The sequence below is a fragment of the Gnatocerus cornutus genome, unplaced genomic scaffold (assembly GCF_029298725.1).
Source record: "Gnatocerus cornutus isolate USDA-ARS CGAHR unplaced genomic scaffold, icGnaCorn1.1 ctg00000213.1, whole genome shotgun sequence".
Lineage (NCBI taxonomy): Eukaryota > Metazoa > Arthropoda > Insecta > Coleoptera > Tenebrionidae > Gnatocerus > Gnatocerus cornutus.
Window position 1 is genome coordinate 39,601 of NW_028275536.1, and position 24,657 is coordinate 64,257.

At 45.0% G+C, this 24,657-nt stretch overlaps 3 non-coding genes across 3 annotated transcripts; all 3 read right to left on the bottom strand.

The window, feature by feature from the left end:
- Nucleotides 1-3,371: 3,371 nt before the first annotated feature.
- Nucleotides 3,372-3,491, bottom strand: LOC148165779 (5S ribosomal RNA). Its single transcript, XR_015771183.1, has one exon. It is a non-coding gene; the product is annotated as a 5S ribosomal RNA (ribosomal RNA).
- A 6,465-nt stretch (nucleotides 3,492-9,956) lies between these two features.
- LOC148165780 (5S ribosomal RNA) lies at nucleotides 9,957-10,076 on the bottom strand. The gene has a single exon (XR_015771184.1). It is a non-coding gene; the product is annotated as a 5S ribosomal RNA (ribosomal RNA).
- Nucleotides 10,077-18,338: 8,262 nt separating this feature from the next.
- Nucleotides 18,339-18,458, bottom strand: LOC148165781 (5S ribosomal RNA). The gene has a single exon (XR_015771185.1). It is a non-coding gene; the product is annotated as a 5S ribosomal RNA (ribosomal RNA).
- Between the last annotated feature and the right edge of the window lie 6,199 nt (nucleotides 18,459-24,657).

A 24,657-nucleotide genomic window follows, 5' to 3' on the forward strand; every position in this document is an offset into this window, starting at 1 on the left:
AATCACATAACCTAACTTTTTTTTTTTTTTTTTTTTTTTTCAATCTCAAAAAGTTGCATGCGCGAACGATAAATTTTCAATTCGTTGGAAAATAATTGTGGTTCTGAAAAGAACCGATTTTTTTTTTCTTCTTTTAACACCTTCGAAGATGAAGAATTTGTTAATTCTAGATGGTCGGATCGGATGGATGGATGGATGGATGGAGGAAATTTAAGCCCTCTCGCCACGAATGCGTCTCGCCAATTGGATGTCTTTCGGCATGATGGTGACACGTTTGGCGTGGATGGCGCACAAGTTGGTGTCTTCGAAGAGGCCGACGAGATAAGCCTCGCTGGCTTCTTGAAGTGCCATCACGGCCGAACTTTGGAAACGGAGATCGGTCTTGAAATCTTGGGCGATCTCTCGGACGAGACGTTGGAAAGGCAGCTTGCGGATCAAAAGTTCAGTGCTCTTTTGATAACGACGAATCTCACGAAGGGCGACCGTACCGGGCCTGTAACGGTGAGGTTTCTTGACACCTCCGGTGGCGGGAGCGCTTTTTCTGGCCGCCTTCGTGGCCAACTGTTTTCTAGGTGCCTTGCCACCGGTAGATTTACGAGCCGTCTGTTTAGTTCTCGCCATCTCGGATATCGGATGAATCAAATGAAAAGAATTAACGTAGGTAGTGGCTTGCTTGCTTGCTTCGACCGAACGACCGACCGTACGTACGAACGTTCGAAAGTCAACTGAAAATTTTCGTCGCGCCAACGGCCGTTTTATAAACTCGATGAGTCATACGGCGACGCCATTGGTGGATTCGTTTTTAACGCGAGGTGGAGCTGCCGTAACTTATAAATAGTCCCGCGGAATGAAATTTTGACGTTAGTTCCATAACGAACTTGGTCGAAGCTACGTCGTTTTGTACGAAGAATTTCCTAATTTTATCAAGATGACCGGTCGTGGTAAAGGTGGCAAAGGATTGGGAAAAGGTGGCGCCAAACGTCATCGCAAAGTTCTACGCGATAACATCCAAGGTATAACGAAACCGGCGATCAGAAGATTGGCTCGTCGTGGTGGTGTGAAACGTATTTCCGGTCTCATCTACGAAGAAACCAGAGGTGTGTTGAAGGTCTTCCTCGAGAACGTCATCCGTGACGCCGTAACTTACACCGAACACGCAAAACGTAAGACCGTCACCGCCATGGACGTCGTCTACGCCCTGAAACGTCAAGGTCGTACCCTTTACGGTTTCGGCGGTTAATTTTATCATTTTATGACGTGTATCCGCATCCTCAGAGGAATAACAACAAACCCCCCGCAGGCAAGCAAACAAACAAACAAAAAAAAACGGTTCTTTTCAGAACCACAAAATAAATCAAACGAATTAAATATGTTGCTCAATTGTGTGTTTGTCTTCAAATCGAAATGAAAATCGTACGGAGTGAGTGATCATTTTAATTTGTGATCCAGGCGGCGACTTTGACAATTTTGACAGCAGTTTTAGGTTAGAATGACCATCGTTAAAAGAACGTTTTTGCCACGAAGAGTATATTTGAGGTTATGTCCAATATGGGGTAGAGTTACTCTCCTCAGACGTGACTTGAAACAAAATCTCATAGCAAATAAAACGATTGATTGTAGTATTACGGCTCACCGCTGACGACTGCTGCTGCAAGAAATTATCGAGACGGAGAGCACGTATAGGCGACCGGTGTGTGTGTGTATGTTCTTAACAGATTAATGTGCGAAATGTGAAGAAATTTACGACGAATCGGAATGTTTCTTGAATTAGATAATCAATAAATTATTATAGATAGAGTTGTCGAGTTCGTGCTTTAGTCGGGCATTGAATTTTTCTAAAAATTACGATGAAAAGTCGTAAAAATCATCTTTCTTGGTTGAATGTAATCGAAAATCTTCCGTTCAGTCTACGCTCGTATAATGAATTAATTGATCGGTTTAACTTTAAAATATCTAAAAGACTTTTTAACATGATTCTCATAGGTTGTTGTATTTTGGCGAAAAAATCAATTCGTTCGAGTTGAATTTTTGGCCCTGAGAAGGGCCGATGTGAAGATGGTTTTTATAAAAGTTTTTGTTTTTCGTTCGAGATGACGGCGGCGAAGAATTAAATTTAAGGCTTCTTTTCGGTCTTCTTGGGCAACAACACCGCCTGGATGTTGGGCAAGACACCGCCTTGGGCGATGGTAACGCCGGAAAGGAGCTTGTTTAACTCCTCGTCGTTCCTTATAGCCAATTGAAGATGTCTCGGAATGATACGGGTTTTCTTGTTATCTCTGGCGGCGTTTCCTGCCAATTCGAGAACTTCGGCGGCTAGATATTCCATTACGGCCGCCAAATAAACGGGAGCACCTGCACCCACTCTTTCGGCGTAGTTTCCTTTACGCAGAAGACGATGAATTCTGCCGACGGGAAACTGAAGTCCGGCACGACTGGAACGAGACTTCGCCTTTCCCTTCACTTTACCTCCTTTTCCTCTTCCGGACATGTTGTTATACGATATAAACAGCAAAACACCTACTGCGACTGACACGAAGCGCACTGACAAACGTACGGCTTGAAATAAATGCCGAACGCGGCGAAGGCTAGAAATTTATATGGTCGGTACAGCGCCATCTCGTTAGGGCAATGGTCGAACGACGAACTAAGGCGGAGCGCCTGTTTGTCGCTCGCTCGTTATAAATAGAGGGATTTTAGGTGTGCGGCGTTTTAGATCGAGTATACTCGTCGTAACGTGCACGTCGTGTCTGTCTCGTTTTCTGTTTTTAAACGTTTTTTTAACTCGACGACTAGAAGAGAATGCCACCCAAGACCAGCGGTAAGGCGGCCAAGAAGGCCGGAAAAGCTCAAAAGAACATCTCGAAGAGCGACAAGAAAAAGAAGCGCAGGAGGAAGGAGAGTTACGCCATCTACATTTACAAGGTGTTGAAGCAGGTCCATCCCGATACCGGTATCTCCAGCAAGGCTATGTCTATCATGAACAGTTTCGTGAACGACATCTTCGAACGTATAGCTGCTGAAGCCAGTCGCCTCGCTCATTACAACAAACGTTCGACCATAACCAGCAGGGAGATCCAGACGGCGGTGCGTCTTCTTTTGCCCGGTGAATTGGCGAAGCACGCCGTTTCTGAAGGAACCAAGGCCGTCACCAAATACACCAGTTCAAAATAAATCCTCCTCGAGCAGCTTGGAAGTTGGTTGGAAAAAAAAGAAAAAAAATCGGTTCTTTTCAGAACCACAAATTCAACTCGAACGAATTAAAAATTTTCGTCTTCATACTATATAAGTTCCTGAGAGAAAATATAAATAGTGAAAAATATATTTAAAAAAAGTTTGACATCAGAAATGTTAATAAAAAAAGAAAAGAGTAGAGACAACGGCACGCGGTGTTCCCAAGCGGTCACCCATCCAAGTACTGACCGCGCCCGACGTTGCTTGACTTCGGTGATCGGACGAGAACCGGTAGTTTTCAACGTGGTATGGTCGTTGCCTGGTAAAATTTTCCAAGATGGTACGTTGACGATTTTTTGTGATTGTTCGATCGTTTGGATGTGACATTTTTCGATGGTACACATGTCAGAAAATGTACAAGATTTAAAAGAAGAAAAAAAAAAAATTTTTTTTTGCGAGTCGTTTTTTAGTTTTTTTTTTGCGACAAAATGACGAAAAAAAAAAACTCGTATGAGGCGTTAAATTAAATTGTTCGTTTGACGATCTCAACGAGTCACTTGCGATTAACGTAATTTAAAATTTGAGAACTTACTTACTCACTTGCTTGCTTAGATGGAAATAGCACCCACTTGAAGTAAACGCCGACACGGACCGGAGATGAATAAACTCCGAACGGACGGGGTTAATTCATGAACTGACCGTAGTACGGTCGAAGGTTCGCCGCCGCCGCTACCTGCTTTCTTTCTTAGAACTGATAACAGAGTTGGTTTCTTTGTCTGTTCATTCATCGAAATTCCCACCACTCTGGCCGGGCCGGGCGGGGTGGGTGTGTGTTGTTTCATGATTTGTTCTCTTCTCGATTTATTCTTTTTCCGACGTCGTTCGATTCATAGAGATGTTTTCGTCGAAAGTGTGGTCGCGTTTACATTGCATTAAAATTTAATTTGTTCCAGTGCGACGATGAAACAAGAAAAAAGTTTCAAGTAAGTACGCACGCACGCACACCTACATATTTCATTTTTTAAATCTTTCGACGTTCGTAGTTTCTGCTCGAAATGTCGACTAATAGTAGGGAATGTTTTGTTGATTTGTTTGTTTTTCGTTTTTGAGAAGAACAAATGAAAATTTCGTTGGATTTCTGTCGACCGACGACCGACTGAAAATCCGCCGACATCGACGTAGTTTTATTTAGAGTGTCTGAAAAATGCAAACAATGCAAGATTTCCGTATTTTTGTTGGTTTGTGGTGTTTGGGGAGTTTTTTTTATGATTATAAAATGGTTTCGTCGAGAAAAATTGCTTCTTTCGCAATGAATTGGCAAGAAAAATTAAAAAACTCGTCCGTTCCCGTCGCTGGATGTTCGACGGTGGTCCGTCTGATTTTCCCTTTATTTTCGTAAAATTGACGAGAATTTCGCCGTCAAAACTGTTTTCGGTGATGTTTCGATGATGGGATTTCGTCGTGTGAGGTAATTTTTGAGGAAAAAATGTCGATTTTGCGAAAAAAGTCGTTCGAAAAGTCCGTTCGTCGTACAAATTCGTTTCTCATGGTCGAGTCCGAAATTGACATCGTTTTTTTTCCGACCTGTTCGTCAAGATCGTTTTCAAAAATCAACTCCTACGAAAGGCGAAGGTTTTATCTTCGTTCTTGAAAAAATTCGACCTTCTCGGACGTCATCTTCGACCGTTTGTGAATTTTTTTCCTACACTCTGCAGGTTCGTCGGTCGTCGCTCCGATCCGTGCTGCGTCTCTTTGCGAGGCGATTTTCGAAAAGATCGCACGTACTTTTCGACCGATTCGTTCGTGAAACTTGTAGAGGATGCTTCCAAGTTTGTCTGGTCGAAAGCGGAACTTTCCTGTTATTCGTGGAAAACGCGTAACGTCGGCGTCGAACTTGGATGTCATCTCCTTGTTTCGGAGGGTCTTTGTTCGAGTCGACGTTCGATCGGTCCTTGTTCGCTTTTGGAGGTCGGCTGGTCGTCCGGGAAAACTTGAGGTTATTCAGGAGGCCATCGCCGACCGAATCGCTCATGTTCCCGCACCCGGAGGCGGTGATCTTCGCGTAAAGAGAACGATGCCATCACGCGAAACCTGTATTCGAGGCCCACTGAATTTTCTAACTCGACGAGAAGGCTCTCGTTTAGTCCGCGGTCCGCGCGTTTTCGAACGCGCCAACACTTTGACTTTGGCGCCCAATTCGTTCTGTAAAGTTCATTCGTTCTTTCACCGAAGAATAAGCCTACCTATAATAAAAAGAAAAAAACGCGCGCGCGATAGACGAAAATATGGCCGACGTAGAAAATCAAGCAGCTTCGACGGTCGCCGGTGCCACTTCCGGCTCCTCACCGGTGAAGAAGGAGAAGAAGCCCAAAAATCCGAGAAGCAAACCTTCTCATCCGCCCACTTCGGAGATGGTCACCAACGCCATCAAAGGCTTGAAGGAACGCGGCGGTTCTTCGTTGCAGGCGATCAAGAAATATGTCGCGGCCAACTACAAAGTCGACGCGGAAAAATTTGCGCCTTTCATCAAGAAGTACCTTAAGGGCGCCGTCGCATCCGGTTCGTTGGTCCAAACCAAAGGAAAAGGAGCTTCCGGTTCGTTCAAGTTGGCTTCTGCCGTCACCGGTGCAGCTAAGGCTCCGTCCGCCACGAAAAAGAGATCTGCCGCTGCGACCGCGTCGTCATCGGCGAAATCCAAGAAGACGGGCGTTGCTAAACGTTCCGTCGCGTCAGCGCCGACGTCCGCCGAAAAAGGATCCGCCTCAAAAGCCGGTAAGAAGGCCGCCCCCGCCGCTTCGGCCAAGTCTAAGAAAACTGCCGCCGAAAAGAAGAGCGTCGCCGTATCGAAGGCTAGAAAGGCTGCGTCCGCTCCCGAAAAGAAAGCCAGCGCCGCCTCCAGATCGCCCGTCAAACCCAAGACGCCATCGAAAGCGAAGAAATCCAACAAGGCCGGTCCAACCAAGAAACCGAAAGCGCCGAAACCGAAAACGGCCAAAGCCGTCACCGTCAAAGCGAAAAAAACCGCTTCACCCAAGAGAAAGAAGTGAAAAGTCGACGACGATGATTTAATTTTTTCAACGACGACGACGTCCTGGTGGTTTCGGGAACGTGCTCCGATCGTATATATCGACGTAGGGGCACCATCGATACAAATAAATGGCCCTTTTCAGGGCCACAATTATTTTCAAGAAACGAACGAAAGATTCGCTTGGACAATGCACATTCTGTTGAGGAGATACATACTTTCATTTGATTTTCTTGTCTATTCATTTGACTGTCGAAACAGTGTTATTACAAAGAATGATAAACTTTATTATATAATAATGTTTCAAATAGTCTCAGTTAAAAGAAAATTTAATGTGAAAGAAAAAAGCAAAAGTTTATCGTTTTATGTAAGTACGAATTTTGTGAATAAATCACATAACCTAACTTTTTTTTTTTTTTTTTTTTTTTTCAATCTCAAAAAGTTGCATGCGCGAACGATAAATTTTCAATTCGTTGGAAAATAATTGTGGTTCTGAAAAGAACCGATTTTTTTTTTCTTCTTTTAACACCTTCGAAGATGAAGAATTTGTTAATTCTAGATGGTCGGATCGGATGGATGGATGGATGGATGGAGGAAATTTAAGCCCTCTCGCCACGAATGCGTCTCGCCAATTGGATGTCTTTCGGCATGATGGTGACACGTTTGGCGTGGATGGCGCACAAGTTGGTGTCTTCGAAGAGGCCGACGAGATAAGCCTCGCTGGCTTCTTGAAGTGCCATCACGGCCGAACTTTGGAAACGGAGATCGGTCTTGAAATCTTGGGCGATCTCTCGGACGAGACGTTGGAAAGGCAGCTTGCGGATCAAAAGTTCAGTGCTCTTTTGATAACGACGAATCTCACGAAGGGCGACCGTACCGGGCCTGTAACGGTGAGGTTTCTTGACACCTCCGGTGGCGGGAGCGCTTTTTCTGGCCGCCTTCGTGGCCAACTGTTTTCTAGGTGCCTTGCCACCGGTAGATTTACGAGCCGTCTGTTTAGTTCTCGCCATCTCGGATATCGGATGAATCAAATGAAAAGAATTAACGTAGGTAGTGGCTTGCTTGCTTGCTTCGACCGAACGACCGACCGTACGTACGAACGTTCGAAAGTCAACTGAAAATTTTCGTCGCGCCAACGGCCGTTTTATAAACTCGATGAGTCATACGGCGACGCCATTGGTGGATTCGTTTTTAACGCGAGGTGGAGCTGCCGTAACTTATAAATAGTCCCGCGGAATGAAATTTTGACGTTAGTTCCATAACGAACTTGGTCGAAGCTACGTCGTTTTGTACGAAGAATTTCCTAATTTTATCAAGATGACCGGTCGTGGTAAAGGTGGCAAAGGATTGGGAAAAGGTGGCGCCAAACGTCATCGCAAAGTTCTACGCGATAACATCCAAGGTATAACGAAACCGGCGATCAGAAGATTGGCTCGTCGTGGTGGTGTGAAACGTATTTCCGGTCTCATCTACGAAGAAACCAGAGGTGTGTTGAAGGTCTTCCTCGAGAACGTCATCCGTGACGCCGTAACTTACACCGAACACGCAAAACGTAAGACCGTCACCGCCATGGACGTCGTCTACGCCCTGAAACGTCAAGGTCGTACCCTTTACGGTTTCGGCGGTTAATTTTATCATTTTATGACGTGTATCCGCATCCTCAGAGGAATAACAACAAACCCCCCGCAGGCAAGCAAACAAACAAACAAAAAAAAACGGTTCTTTTCAGAACCACAAAATAAATCAAACGAATTAAATATGTTGCTCAATTGTGTGTTTGTCTTCAAATCGAAATGAAAATCGTACGGAGTGAGTGATCATTTTAATTTGTGATCCAGGCGGCGACTTTGACAATTTTGACAGCAGTTTTAGGTTAGAATGACCATCGTTAAAAGAACGTTTTTGCCACGAAGAGTATATTTGAGGTTATGTCCAATATGGGGTAGAGTTACTCTCCTCAGACGTGACTTGAAACAAAATCTCATAGCAAATAAAACGATTGATTGTAGTATTACGGCTCACCGCTGACGACTGCTGCTGCAAGAAATTATCGAGACGGAGAGCACGTATAGGCGACCGGTGTGTGTGTGTATGTTCTTAACAGATTAATGTGCGAAATGTGAAGAAATTTACGACGAATCGGAATGTTTCTTGAATTAGATAATCAATAAATTATTATAGATAGAGTTGTCGAGTTCGTGCTTTAGTCGGGCATTGAATTTTTCTAAAAATTACGATGAAAAGTCGTAAAAATCATCTTTCTTGGTTGAATGTAATCGAAAATCTTCCGTTCAGTCTACGCTCGTATAATGAATTAATTGATCGGTTTAACTTTAAAATATCTAAAAGACTTTTTAACATGATTCTCATAGGTTGTTGTATTTTGGCGAAAAAATCAATTCGTTCGAGTTGAATTTTTGGCCCTGAGAAGGGCCGATGTGAAGATGGTTTTTATAAAAGTTTTTGTTTTTCGTTCGAGATGACGGCGGCGAAGAATTAAATTTAAGGCTTCTTTTCGGTCTTCTTGGGCAACAACACCGCCTGGATGTTGGGCAAGACACCGCCTTGGGCGATGGTAACGCCGGAAAGGAGCTTGTTTAACTCCTCGTCGTTCCTTATAGCCAATTGAAGATGTCTCGGAATGATACGGGTTTTCTTGTTATCTCTGGCGGCGTTTCCTGCCAATTCGAGAACTTCGGCGGCTAGATATTCCATTACGGCCGCCAAATAAACGGGAGCACCTGCACCCACTCTTTCGGCGTAGTTTCCTTTACGCAGAAGACGATGAATTCTGCCGACGGGAAACTGAAGTCCGGCACGACTGGAACGAGACTTCGCCTTTCCCTTCACTTTACCTCCTTTTCCTCTTCCGGACATGTTGTTATACGATATAAACAGCAAAACACCTACTGCGACTGACACGAAGCGCACTGACAAACGTACGGCTTGAAATAAATGCCGAACGCGGCGAAGGCTAGAAATTTATATGGTCGGTACAGCGCCATCTCGTTAGGGCAATGGTCGAACGACGAACTAAGGCGGAGCGCCTGTTTGTCGCTCGCTCGTTATAAATAGAGGGATTTTAGGTGTGCGGCGTTTTAGATCGAGTATACTCGTCGTAACGTGCACGTCGTGTCTGTCTCGTTTTCTGTTTTTAAACGTTTTTTTAACTCGACGACTAGAAGAGAATGCCACCCAAGACCAGCGGTAAGGCGGCCAAGAAGGCCGGAAAAGCTCAAAAGAACATCTCGAAGAGCGACAAGAAAAAGAAGCGCAGGAGGAAGGAGAGTTACGCCATCTACATTTACAAGGTGTTGAAGCAGGTCCATCCCGATACCGGTATCTCCAGCAAGGCTATGTCTATCATGAACAGTTTCGTGAACGACATCTTCGAACGTATAGCTGCTGAAGCCAGTCGCCTCGCTCATTACAACAAACGTTCGACCATAACCAGCAGGGAGATCCAGACGGCGGTGCGTCTTCTTTTGCCCGGTGAATTGGCGAAGCACGCCGTTTCTGAAGGAACCAAGGCCGTCACCAAATACACCAGTTCAAAATAAATCCTCCTCGAGCAGCTTGGAAGTTGGTTGGAAAAAAAAGAAAAAAAATCGGTTCTTTTCAGAACCACAAATTCAACTCGAACGAATTAAAAATTTTCGTCTTCATACTATATAAGTTCCTGAGAGAAAATATAAATAGTGAAAAATATATTTAAAAAAAGTTTGACATCAGAAATGTTAATAAAAAAAGAAAAGAGTAGAGACAACGGCACGCGGTGTTCCCAAGCGGTCACCCATCCAAGTACTGACCGCGCCCGACGTTGCTTGACTTCGGTGATCGGACGAGAACCGGTAGTTTTCAACGTGGTATGGTCGTTGCCTGGTAAAATTTTCCAAGATGGTACGTTGACGATTTTTTGTGATTGTTCGATCGTTTGGATGTGACATTTTTCGATGGTACACATGTCAGAAAATGTACAAGATTTAAAAGAAGAAAAAAAAAAAATTTTTTTTTGCGAGTCGTTTTTTAGTTTTTTTTTTGCGACAAAATGACGAAAAAAAAAAACTCGTATGAGGCGTTAAATTAAATTGTTCGTTTGACGATCTCAACGAGTCACTTGCGATTAACGTAATTTAAAATTTGAGAACTTACTTACTCACTTGCTTGCTTAGATGGAAATAGCACCCACTTGAAGTAAACGCCGACACGGACCGGAGATGAATAAACTCCGAACGGACGGGGTTAATTCATGAACTGACCGTAGTACGGTCGAAGGTTCGCCGCCGCCGCTACCTGCTTTCTTTCTTAGAACTGATAACAGAGTTGGTTTCTTTGTCTGTTCATTCATCGAAATTCCCACCACTCTGGCCGGGCCGGGCGGGGTGGGTGTGTGTTGTTTCATGATTTGTTCTCTTCTCGATTTATTCTTTTTCCGACGTCGTTCGATTCATAGAGATGTTTTCGTCGAAAGTGTGGTCGCGTTTACATTGCATTAAAATTTAATTTGTTCCAGTGCGACGATGAAACAAGAAAAAAGTTTCAAGTAAGTACGCACGCACGCACACCTACATATTTCATTTTTTAAATCTTTCGACGTTCGTAGTTTCTGCTCGAAATGTCGACTAATAGTAGGGAATGTTTTGTTGATTTGTTTGTTTTTCGTTTTTGAGAAGAACAAATGAAAATTTCGTTGGATTTCTGTCGACCGACGACCGACTGAAAATCCGCCGACATCGACGTAGTTTTATTTAGAGTGTCTGAAAAATGCAAACAATGCAAGATTTCCGTATTTTTGTTGGTTTGTGGTGTTTGGGGAGTTTTTTTTATGATTATAAAATGGTTTCGTCGAGAAAAATTGCTTCTTTCGCAATGAATTGGCAAGAAAAATTAAAAAACTCGTCCGTTCCCGTCGCTGGATGTTCGACGGTGGTCCGTCTGATTTTCCCTTTATTTTCGTAAAATTGACGAGAATTTCGCCGTCAAAACTGTTTTCGGTGATGTTTCGATGATGGGATTTCGTCGTGTGAGGTAATTTTTGAGGAAAAAATGTCGATTTTGCGAAAAAAGTCGTTCGAAAAGTCCGTTCGTCGTACAAATTCGTTTCTCATGGTCGAGTCCGAAATTGACATCGTTTTTTTTCCGACCTGTTCGTCAAGATCGTTTTCAAAAATCAACTCCTACGAAAGGCGAAGGTTTTATCTTCGTTCTTGAAAAAATTCGACCTTCTCGGACGTCATCTTCGACCGTTTGTGAATTTTTTTCCTACACTCTGCAGGTTCGTCGGTCGTCGCTCCGATCCGTGCTGCGTCTCTTTGCGAGGCGATTTTCGAAAAGATCGCACGTACTTTTCGACCGATTCGTTCGTGAAACTTGTAGAGGATGCTTCCAAGTTTGTCTGGTCGAAAGCGGAACTTTCCTGTTATTCGTGGAAAACGCGTAACGTCGGCGTCGAACTTGGATGTCATCTCCTTGTTTCGGAGGGTCTTTGTTCGAGTCGACGTTCGATCGGTCCTTGTTCGCTTTTGGAGGTCGGCTGGTCGTCCGGGAAAACTTGAGGTTATTCAGGAGGCCATCGCCGACCGAATCGCTCATGTTCCCGCACCCGGAGGCGGTGATCTTCGCGTAAAGAGAACGATGCCATCACGCGAAAGCTGTATTCGAGGCCCACTGAATTTTCTAACTCGACGAGAAGGCTCTCGTTTAGTCCGCGGTCCGCGCGTTTTCGAACGCGCCAACACTTTGACTTTGGCGCCCAATTCGTTCTGTAAAGTTCATTCGTTCTTTCACCGAAGAATAAGCCTACCTATAATAAAAAGAAAAAAACGCGCGCGCGATAGACGAAAATATGGCCGACGTAGAAAATCAAGCAGCTTCGACGGTCGCCGGTGCCACTTCCGGCTCCTCACCGGTGAAGAAGGAGAAGAAGCCCAAAAATCCGAGAAGCAAACCTTCTCATCCGCCCACTTCGGAGATGGTCACCAACGCCATCAAAGGCTTGAAGGAACGCGGCGGTTCTTCGTTGCAGGCGATCAAGAAATATGTCGCGGCCAACTACAAAGTCGACGCGGAAAAATTTGCGCCTTTCATCAAGAAGTACCTTAAGGGCGCCGTCGCATCCGGTTCGTTGGTCCAAACCAAAGGAAAAGGAGCTTCCGGTTCGTTCAAGTTGGCTTCTGCCGTCACCGGTGCAGCTAAGGCTCCGTCCGCCACGAAAAAGAGATCTGCCGCTGCGACCGCGTCGTCATCGGCGAAATCCAAGAAGACGGGCGTTGCTAAACGTTCCGTCGCGTCAGCGCCGACGTCCGCCGAAAAAGGATCCGCCTCAAAAGCCGGTAAGAAGGCCGCCCCCGCCGCTTCGGCCAAGTCTAAGAAAACTGCCGCCGAAAAGAAGAGCGTCGCCGTATCGAAGGCTAGAAAGGCTGCGTCCGCTCCCGAAAAGAAAGCCAGCGCCGCCTCCAGATCGCCCGTCAAACCCAAGACGCCATCGAAAGCGAAGAAATCCAACAAGGCCGGTCCAACCAAGAAACCGAAAGCGCCGAAACCGAAAACGGCCAAAGCCGTCACCGTCAAAGCGAAAAAAACCGCTTCACCCAAGAGAAAGAAGTGAAAAGTCGACGACGATGATTTAATTTTTTCAACGACGACGACGTCCTGGTGGTTTCGGGAACGTGCTCCGATCGTATATATCGACGTAGGGGCACCATCGATACAAATAAATGGCCCTTTTCAGGGCCACAATTATTTTCAAGAAACGAACGAAAGATTCGCTTGGACAATGCACATTCTGTTGAGGAGATACATACTTTCATTTGATTTTCTTGTCTATTCATTTGACTGTCGAAACAGTGTTATTACAAAGAATGATAAACTTTATTATATAATAATGTTTCAAATAGTCTCAGTTAAAAGAAAATTTAATGTGAAAGAAAAAAGCAAAAGTTTATCGTTTTATGTAAGTACGAATTTTGTGAATAAATCACATAACCTAACTTTTTTTTTTTTTTTTTCAATCTCAAAAAGTTGCATGCGCGAACGATAAATTTTCAATTCGTTGGAAAATAATTGTGGTTCTGAAAAGAACCGATTTTTTTTTTCTTCTTTTAACACCTTCGAAGATGAAGAATTTGTTAATTCTAGATGGTCGGATCGGATGGATGGATGGATGGATGGAGGAAATTTAAGCCCTCTCGCCACGAATGCGTCTCGCCAATTGGATGTCTTTCGGCATGATGGTGACACGTTTGGCGTGGATGGCGCACAAGTTGGTGTCTTCGAAGAGGCCGACGAGATAAGCCTCGCTGGCTTCTTGAAGTGCCATCACGGCCGAACTTTGGAAACGGAGATCGGTCTTGAAATCTTGGGCGATCTCTCGGACGAGACGTTGGAAAGGCAGCTTGCGGATCAAAAGTTCAGTGCTCTTTTGATAACGACGAATCTCACGAAGGGCGACCGTACCGGGCCTGTAACGGTGAGGTTTCTTGACACCTCCGGTGGCGGGAGCGCTTTTTCTGGCCGCCTTCGTGGCCAACTGTTTTCTAGGTGCCTTGCCACCGGTAGATTTACGAGCCGTCTGTTTAGTTCTCGCCATCTCGGATATCGGATGAATCAAATGAAAAGAATTAACGTAGGTAGTGGCTTGCTTGCTTGCTTCGACCGAACGACCGACCGTACGTACGAACGTTCGAAAGTCAACTGAAAATTTTCGCCTTGGAGCAACTTGTTGCTTGCAGAGTGTTGGGACGTGCCATGAACTCTTCCGTCTGCTTGATTGTCTGAAACATACAAATGAATTAATATTAAACCAAAACTGATTTGTGCCGAACTTGTTCGGCCTGAGATACAGAGTACCTTACCTCACAAGCGCCATTTTCGGGCGCTTGTGCTTGTGATGAGTTTGTTCGTCGTAGTCCACGGCTACGCGAACGAGTGGGTTTCGATGTTGAGCCGCTCTTTGGAAGTACTTTTCTGCTGTTGCCAGCATAAAGTCTTTAAGAGACGGCATTTTTGCTTCTTCATGAAGCTGGGTGTTGCGAACGAACCATGGTGCGTTGAGTGCAATGCGAAGGAACTTGTTCTGAACCCTCTGGAGGCGTCTGATGTGCGTCGCTGCAGCGTGACCCCAAGCTGGGGACGCGTACATCATTACCGGTCGGACGATGGTCTTATACATCAAGAGTTTATTGCCAATCGAGAGACGACTGCGTCGCCCAATCATGGAATAAATCTGCGAGATGATGCCATAAGCCTTGTTCCTCACACCAGTGGTGTGAGTTTTGCAGGTCATTCCTCGATCCAGAGTAACACCCAGATATTTGGCTTCGGATCTCCATGGGATTGGGGTATCGAACATGAAGACTTCACCATCTGGGTCTATTACTCTGTTGTCCCTGGTTCGCTTTTTGGTGAAGAGTACCGCGCTGCTTTTGGCAGCGTTAACTTCAATTCTCCAGCGAGTGAACCACTCCTCCAACCTGTCAAGGTTTTCTTGGAGTTTGCGAGTCACGGTCTCAGCGGAACCGCTTCGAACCAAGACTGCTGTGTCGTCAGCGTAGAGTGCCGTTGTGGAATCGGCGTCTACTGGCTTCGGGACGTCTGACATGAAGATGGCAAACAAGAACGGCGAAAGTATGGACCCCTGAGGTACCCCAGAAGTGATGTCTTTCATTGTCGATCTCGTTGTTCCAATCTTCGCTCGGAATTTCCTGTTTTCCAGGTATGATCGGATGATTTGCACCAAACCGATCGGAAAGCCGGCGTCGAGTAGCTTGTGGAGAAGCCCCTCGTGCCACACTTTGTCGAATGCTTTTGCCACATCCAAGAACACCGCGCCAGTGTGCCGTTTTCGATTGAAACTGTCTGTGACATGTTCCACTACTCGCAGCACTTGGTCGGTGGTAGAATGTCCATCCCTGAATCCGAATTGCTCCGGTGGGATGATGTCGTGTTCTCGTTCGAAGTCCTTTAGTCTCCACAATATCACCTTCTCCGCCATTTTCCCCATGCAGGGAAGTAGACTGATTGGGCGATAATTTTGTGGAAACTGTTGAGCTCCGCCCCCCTTCGGGAGAAAGATCACGTCGGCGATTTTCCATTTCTCGGGGAAATGTACTAATCGCAGCATTCCGTTGTAGATGGCGACAAGATGCATGACCGCGAGATCAGGAAATTGTCGTACCATCTTGTTGCTGATGCCATCAGGACCTGGGGCCTTTCTGACTTTCAGTTTTTTGATCATCGACCGTACTTCTGCTGGAGAAACTGGTCGAATCTCAGGAGCGCGCACTTGGTTGAGACGTCTTTCGACGCATCTTTCGATCAGTTCGACAAAGTCAGGGTCTGCATGCTCCCAATTGGGGCTGCATTGTCGTTCAAGATTTAGCGCAAAAGCCTCAGCTTTCTCCTCATCTGTGTAGACGACTCCGTCTTCACCGTGAATTGGAGGAAGCGGCTTGCGCTGATTTCGAAGGACTTTGGTCATTCTCCACAATGAACAGTCCTGAAAATTTTCGTCGCGCCAACGGCCGTTTTATAAACTCGATGAGTCATACGGCGACGCCATTGGTGGATTCGTTTTTAACGCGAGGTGGAGCTGCCGTAACTTATAAATAGTCCCGCGGAATGAAATTTTGACGTTAGTTCCATAACGAACTTGGTCGAAGCTACGTCGTTTTGTACGAAGAATTTCCTAATTTTATCAAGATGACCGGTCGTGGTAAAGGTGGCAAAGGATTGGGAAAAGGTGGCGCCAAACGTCATCGCAAAGTTCTACGCGATAACATCCAAGGTATAACGAAACCGGCGATCAGAAGATTGGCTCGTCGTGGTGGTGTGAAACGTATTTCCGGTCTCATCTACGAAGAAACCAGAGGTGTGTTGAAGGTCTTCCTCGAGAACGTCATCCGTGACGCCGTAACTTACACCGAACACGCAAAACGTAAGACCGTCACCGCCATGGACGTCGTCTACGCCCTGAAACGTCAAGGTCGTACCCTTTACGGTTTCGGCGGTTAATTTTATCATTTTATGACGTGTATCCGCATCCTCAGAGGAATAACAACAAACCCCCCGCAGGCAAGCAAACAAACAAACAAAAAAAAACGGTTCTTTTCAGAACCACAAAATAAATCAAACGAATTAAATATGTTGCTCAATTGTGTGTTTGTCTTCAAATCGAAATGAAAATCGTACGGAGTGAGTGATCATTTTAATTTGTGATCCAGGCGGCGACTTTGACAATTTTGACAGCAGTTTTAGGTTAGAATGACCATCGTTAAAAGAACGTTTTTGCCACGAAGAGTATATTTGAGGTTATGTCCAATATGGGGTAGAGTTACTCTCCTCAGACGTGACTTGAAACAAAATCTCATAGCAAATAAAACGATTGATTGTAGTATTACGGCTCACCGCTGACGACTGCTGCTGCAAGAAATTATCGAGACGGAGAGCACGTATAGGCGACCGGTGTGTGTGTGTATGTTCTTAACAGATTAATGTGCGAAATGTGAAGAAATTTACGACGAATCGGAATGTTTCTTGAATTAGATAATCAATAAATTATTATAGATAGAGTTGTCGAGTTCGTGCTTTAGTCGGGCATTGAATTTTTCTAAAAATTACGATGAAAAGTCGTAAAAATCATCTTTCTTGGTTGAATGTAATCGAAAATCTTCCGTTCAGTCTACGCTCGTATAATGAATTAATTGATCGGTTTAACTTTAAAATATCTAAAAGACTTTTTAACATGATTCTCATAGGTTGTTGTATTTTGGCGAAAAAATCAATTCGTTCGAGTTGAATTTTTGGCCCTGAGAAGGGCCGATGTGAAGATGGTTTTTATAAAAGTTTTTGTTTTTCGTTCGAGATGACGGCGGCGAAGAATTAAATTTAAGGCTTCTTTTCGGTCTTCTTGGGCAACAACACCGCCTGGATGTTGGGCAAGACACCGCCTTGGGCGATGGTAACGCCGGAAAGGAGCTTGTTTAACTCCTCGTCGTTCCTTATAGCCAATTGAAGATGTCTCGGAATGATACGGGTTTTCTTGTTATCTCTGGCGGCGTTTCCTGCCAATTCGAGAACTTCGGCGGCTAGATATTCCATTACGGCCGCCAAATAAACGGGAGCACCTGCACCCACTCTTTCGGCGTAGTTTCCTTTACGCAGAAGACGATGAATTCTGCCGACGGGAAACTGAAGTCCGGCACGACTGGAACGAGACTTCGCCTTTCCCTTCACTTTACCTCCTTTTCCTCTTCCGGACATGTTGTTATACGATATAAACAGCAAAACACCTACTGCGACTGACACGAAGCGCACTGACAAACGTACGGCTTGAAATAAATGCCGAACGCGGCGAAGGCTAGAAATTTATATGGTCGGTACAGCGCCATCTCGTTAGGGCAATGGTCGAACGACGAACTAAGGCGGAGCGCCTGTTTGTCGCTCGCTCGTTATAAATAGAGGGATTTTAGGTGTGCGGCGTTTTAGATCGAGTATACTCGTCGTAACGTGCACGTCGTGTCTGTCTCGTTTTCTGTTTTTAAACGTTTTTTTAACTCGACGACTAGAAGAGAATGCCACCCAAGACCAGCGGTAAGGCGGCCAAGAAGGCCGGAAAAGCTCAAAAGAACATCTCGAAGAGCGACAAGAAAAAGAAGCGCAGGAGGAAGGAGAGTTACGCCATCTACATTTACAAGGTGTTGAAGCAGGTCCATCCCGATACCGGTATCTCCAGCAAGGCTATGTCTATCATGAACAGTTTCGTGAACGACATCTTCGAACGTATAGCTGCTGAAGCCAGTCGCCTCGCTCATTACAACAAACGTTCGACCATAACCAGCAGGGAGATCCAGACGGCGGTGCGTCTTCTTTTGCCCGGTGAATTGGCGAAGCACGCCGTTTCTGAAGGAACCAAGGCCGTCACCAAATACACCAGTTCAAAATAAATCCTCCTCGAGCAGCTTGGAAGTTGGTTGGAAAAAAAAGAAAAAAAATCGGTTCTTTTCAGAACCACAAATTCAACTCGAACGAATTAAAAATTTTCGTCTTCATACTATATAAGTTCCTGAGAGAAAATATAAATAGTGAAAAATATATTTAAAAAAAGTTTGACATCAGAAATGTTAATAAAAAAAGAAAAGAGTAGAGACAACGGCACGCGGTGTTCCCAAGCGGTCACCCATCCAAGTACTGACCGCGCCCGACGTTGCTTGACTTCGGTGATCGGACGAGAACCGGTAGTTTTCAACGTGGTATGGTCGTTGCCTGGTAAAATTTTCCAAGATGGTACGTTGACGATTTTTTGTGATTGTTCGATCGTTTGGATGTGACATTTTTCGATGGTACACATGTCAGAAAATGTACAAGATTTAAAAGAAGAAAAAAAAAAAATTTTTTTTTGCGAGTCGTTTTTTAGTTTTTTTTTTGCGACAAAATGACGAAAAAAAAAAACTCGTATGAGGCGTTAAATTAAATTGTTCGTTTGACGATCTCAACGAGTCACTTGCGATTAACGTAATTTAAAATTTGAGAACTTACTTACTCACTTGCTTGCTTAGATGGAAATAGCACCCACTTGAAGTAAACGCCGACACGGACCGGAGATGAATAAACTCCGAACGGACGGGGTTAATTCATGAACTGACCGTAGTACGGTCGAAGGTTCGCCGCCGCCGCTACCTGCTTTCTTTCTTAGAACTGATAACAGAGTTGGTTTCTTTGTCTGTTCATTCATCGAAATTCCCACCACTCTGGCCGGGCCGGGCGGGGTGGGTGTGTGTTGTTTCATGATTTGTTCTCTTCTCGATTTATTCTTTTTCCGACGTCGTTCGATTCATAGAGATGTTTTCGTCGAAAGTGTGGTCGCGTTTACATTGCATTAAAATTTAATTTGTTCCAGTGCGACGATGAAACAAGAAAAAAGTTTCAAGTAAGTACGCACGCACGCACACCTACATATTTCATTTTTTAAATCTTTCGACGTTCGTAGTTTCTGCTCGAAATGTCGACTAATAGTAGGGAATGTTTTGTTGATTTGTTTGTTTTTCGTTTTTGAGAAGAACAAATGAAAATTTCGTTGGATTTCTGTCGACCGACGACCGACTGAAAATCCGCCGACATCGACGTAGTTTTATTTAGAGTGTCTGAAAAATGCAAACAATGCAAGATTTCCGTATTTTTGTTGGTTTGTGGTGTTTGGGGAGTTTTTTTTATGATTATAAAATGGTTTCGTCGAGAAAAATTGCTTCTTTCGCAATGAATTGGCAAGAAAAATTAAAAAACTCGTCCGTTCCCGTCGCTGGATGTTCGACGGTGGTCCGTCTGATTTTCCCTTTATTTTCGTAAAATTGACGAGAATTTCGCCGTCAAAACTGTTTTCGGTGATGTTTCGATGATGGGATTTCGTCGTGTGAGGTAATTTTTGAGGAAAAAATGTCGATTTTGCGAAAAAAGTCGTTCGAAAAGTCCGTTCGTCGTACAAATTCGTTTCTCATGGTCGAGTCCGAAATTGACATCGTTTTTTTTCCGACCTGTTCGTCAAGATCGTTTTCAAAAATCAACTCCTACGAAAGGCGAAGGTTTTATCTTCGTTCTTGAAAAAATTCGACCTTCTCGGACGTCATCTTCGACCGTTTGTGAATTTTTTTCCTACACTCTGCAGGTTCGTCGGTCGTCGCTCCGATCCGTGCTGCGTCTCTTTGCGAGGCGATTTTCGAAAAGATCGCACGTACTTTTCGACCGATTCGTTCGTGAAACTTGTAGAGGATGCTTCCAAGTTTGTCTGGTCGAAAGCGGAACTTTCCTGTTATTCGTGGAAAACGCGTAACGTCGGCGTCGAACTTGGATGTCATCTCCTTGTTTCGGAGGGTCTTTGTTCGAGTCGACGTTCGATCGGTCCTTGTTCGCTTTTGGAGGTCGGCTGGTCGTCCGGGAAAACTTGAGGTTATTCAGGAGGCCATCGCCGACCGAATCGCTCATGTTCCCGCACCCGGAGGCGGTGATCTTCGCGTAAAGAGAACGATGCCATCACGCGAAAGCTGTATTCGAGGCCCACTGAATTTTCTAACTCGACGAGAAGGCTCTCGTTTAGTCCGCGGTCCGCGCGTTTTCGAACGCGCCAACACTTTGACTTTGGCGCCCAATTCGTTCTGTAAAGTTCATTCGTTCTTTCACCGAAGAATAAGCCTACCTATAATAAAAAGAAAAAAACGCGCGCGCGATAGACGAAAATATGGCCGACGTAGAAAATCAAGCAGCTTCGACGGTCGCCGGTGCCACTTCCGGCTCCTCACCGGTGAAGAAGGAGAAGAAGCCCAAAAATCCGAGAAGCAAACCTTCTCATCCGCCCACTTCGGAGATGGTCACCAACGCCATCAAAGGCTTGAAGGAACGCGGCGGTTCTTCGTTGCAGGCGATCAAGAAATATGTCGCGGCCAACTACAAAGTCGACGCGGAAAAATTTGCGCCTTTCATCAAGAAGTACCTTAAGGGCGCCGTCGCATCCGGTTCGTTGGTCCAAACCAAAGGAAAAGGAGCTTCCGGTTCGTTCAAGTTGGCTTCTGCCGTCACCGGTGCAGCTAAGGCTCCGTCCGCCACGAAAAAGAGATCTGCCGCTGCGACCGCGTCGTCATCGGCGAAATCCAAGAAGACGGGCGTTGCTAAACGTTCCGTCGCGTCAGCGCCGACGTCCGCCGAAAAAGGATCCGCCTCAAAAGCCGGTAAGAAGGCCGCCCCCGCCGCTTCGGCCAAGTCTAAGAAAACTGCCGCCGAAAAGAAGAGCGTCGCCGTATCGAAGGCTAGAAAGGCTGCGTCCGCTCCCGAAAAGAAAGCCAGCGCCGCCTCCAGATCGCCCGTCAAACCCAAGACGCCATCGAAAGCGAAGAAATCCAACAAGGCCGGTCCAACCAAGAAACCGAAAGCGCCGAAACCGAAAACGGCCAAAGCCGTCACCGTCAAAGCGAAAAAAACCGCTTCACCCAAGAGAAAGAAGTGAAAAGTCGACGACGATGATTTAATTTTTTCAACGACGACGACGTCCTGGTGGTTTCGGGAACGTGCTCCGATCGTATATATCGACGTAGGGGCACCATCGATACAAATAAATGGCCCTTTTCAGGGCCACAATTATTTTCAAGAAACGAACGAAAGATTCGCTTGGACAATGCACATTCTGTTGAGGAGATACATACTTTCATTTGATTTTCTTGTCTATTCATTTGACTGTCGAAACAGTGTTATTACAAAGAATGATAAACTTTATTATATAATAATGTTTCAAATAGTCTCAGTTAAAAGAAAATTTAATGTGAAAGAAAAAAGCAAAAGTTTATCGTTTTATGTAAGTACGAATTTTGTGAATAAATCACATAACCTAACTTTTTTTTTTTTTTTTTTTTTTTTTTCAATCTCAAAAAGTTGCATGCGCGAACGATAAATTTTCAATTCGTTGGAAAATAATTGTGGTTCTGAAAAGAACCGATTTTTTTTTTCTTCTTTTAACACCTTCGAAGATGAAGAATTTGTTAATTCTAGATGGTCGGATCGGATGGATGGATGGATGGATGGAGGAAATTTAAGCCCTCTCGCCACGAATGCGTCTCGCCAATTGGATGTCTTTCGGCATGATGGTGACACGTTTGGCGTGGATGGCGCACAAGTTGGTGTCTTCGAAGAGGCCGACGAGATAAGCCTCGCTGGCTTCTTGAAGTGCCATCACGGCCGAACTTTGGAAACGGAGATCGGTCTTGAAATCTTGGGCGATCTCTCGGACGAGACGTTGGAAAGGCAGCTTGCGGATCAAAAGTTCAGTGCTCTTTTGATAACGACGAATCTCACGAAGGGCGACCGTACCGGGCCTGTAACGGTGAGGTTTCTTGACACCTCCGGTGGCGGGAGCGCTTTTTCTGGCCGCCTTCGTGGCCAACTGTTTTCTAGGTGCCTTGCCACCGGTAGATTTACGAGCCGTCTGTTTAGTTCTCGCCATCTCGGATATCGGATGAATCAAATGAAAAGAATTAACGTAGGTAGTGGCTTGCTTGCTTGCTTCGACCGAACGACCGACCGTACGTACGAACGTTCGAAAGTCAACTGAAAATTTTCGTCGCGCCAACGGCCGTTTTATAAACTCGATGAGTCATACGGCGACGCCATTGGTGGATTCGTTTTTAACGCGAGGTGGAGCTGCCGTAACTTATAAATAGTCCCGCGGAATGAAATTTTGACGTTAGTTCCATAACGAACTTGGTCGAAGCTACGTCGTTTTGTACGAAGAATTTCCTAATTTTATCAAGATGACCGGTCGTGGTAAAGGTGGCAAAGGATTGGGAAAAGGTGGCGCCAAACGTCATCGCAAAGTTCTACGCGATAACATCCAAGGTATAACGAAACCGGCGATCAGAAGATTGGCTCGTCGTGGTGGTGTGAAACGTATTTCCGGTCTCATCTACGAAGAAACCAGAGGTGTGTTGAAGGTCTTCCTCGAGAACGTCATCCGTGACGCCGTAACTTACACCGAACACGCAAAACGTAAGACCGTCACCGCCATGGACGTCGTCTACGCCCTGAAACGTCAAGGTCGTACCCTTTACGGTTTCGGCGGTTAATTTTATCATTTTATGACGTGTATCCGCATCCTCAGAGGAATAACAACAAACCCCCCGCAGGCAAGCAAACAAACAAACAAAAAAAAACGGTTCTTTTCAGAACCACAAAATAAATCAAACGAATTAAATATGTTGCTCAATTGTGTGTTTGTCTTCAAATCGAAATGAAAATCGTACGGAGTGAGTGATCATTTTAATTTGTGATCCAGGCGGCGACTTTGACAATTTTGACAGCAGTTTTAGGTTAGAATGACCATCGTTAAAAGAACGTTTTTGCCACGAAGAGTATATTTGAGGTTATGTCCAATATGGGGTAGAGTTACTCTCCTCAGACGTGACTTGAAACAAAATCTCATAGCAAATAAAACGATTGATTGTAGTATTACGGCTCACCGCTGACGACTGCTGCTGCAAGAAATTATCGAGACGGAGAGCACGTATAGGCGACCGGTGTGTGTGTGTATGTTCTTAACAGATTAATGTGCGAAATGTGAAGAAATTTACGACGAATCGGAATGTTTCTTGAATTAGATAATCAATAAATTATTATAGATAGAGTTGTCGAGTTCGTGCTTTAGTCGGGCATTGAATTTTTCTAAAAATTACGATGAAAAGTCGTAAAAATCATCTTTCTTGGTTGAATGTAATCGAAAATCTTCCGTTCAGTCTACGCTCGTATAATGAATTAATTGATCGGTTTAACTTTAAAATATCTAAAAGACTTTTTAACATGATTCTCATAGGTTGTTGTATTTTGGCGAAAAAATCAATTCGTTCGAGTTGAATTTTTGGCCCTGAGAAGGGCCGATGTGAAGATGGTTTTTATAAAAGTTTTTGTTTTTCGTTCGAGATGACGGCGGCGAAGAATTAAATTTAAGGCTTCTTTTCGGTCTTCTTGGGCAACAACACCGCCTGGATGTTGGGCAAGACACCGCCTTGGGCGATGGTAACGCCGGAAAGGAGCTTGTTTAACTCCTCGTCGTTCCTTATAGCCAATTGAAGATGTCTCGGAATGATACGGGTTTTCTTGTTATCTCTGGCGGCGTTTCCTGCCAATTCGAGAACTTCGGCGGCTAGATATTCCATTACGGCCGCCAAATAAACGGGAGCACCTGCACCCACTCTTTCGGCGTAGTTTCCTTTACGCAGAAGACGATGAATTCTGCCGACGGGAAACTGAAGTCCGGCACGACTGGAACGAGACTTCGCCTTTCCCTTCACTTTACCTCCTTTTCCTCTTCCGGACATGTTGTTATACGATATAAACAGCAAAACACCTACTGCGACTGACACGAAGCGCACTGACAAACGTACGGCTTGAAATAAATGCCGAACGCGGCGAAGGCTAGAAATTTATATGGTCGGTACAGCGCCATCTCGTTAGGGCAATGGTCGAACGACGAACTAAGGCGGAGCGCCTGTTTGTCGCTCGCTCGTTATAAATAGAGGGATTTTAGGTGTGCGGCGTTTTAGATCGAGTATACTCGTCGTAACGTGCACGTCGTGTCTGTCTCGTTTTCTGTTTTTAAACGTTTTTTTAACTCGACGACTAGAAGAGAATGCCACCCAAGACCAGCGGTAAGGCGGCCAAGAAGGCCGGAAAAGCTCAAAAGAACATCTCGAAGAGCGACAAGAAAAAGAAGCGCAGGAGGAAGGAGAGTTACGCCATCTACATTTACAAGGTGTTGAAGCAGGTCCATCCCGATACCGGTATCTCCAGCAAGGCTATGTCTATCATGAACAGTTTCGTGAACGACATCTTCGAACGTATAGCTGCTGAAGCCAGTCGCCTCGCTCATTACAACAAACGTTCGACCATAACCAGCAGGGAGATCCAGACGGCGGTGCGTCTTCTTTTGCCCG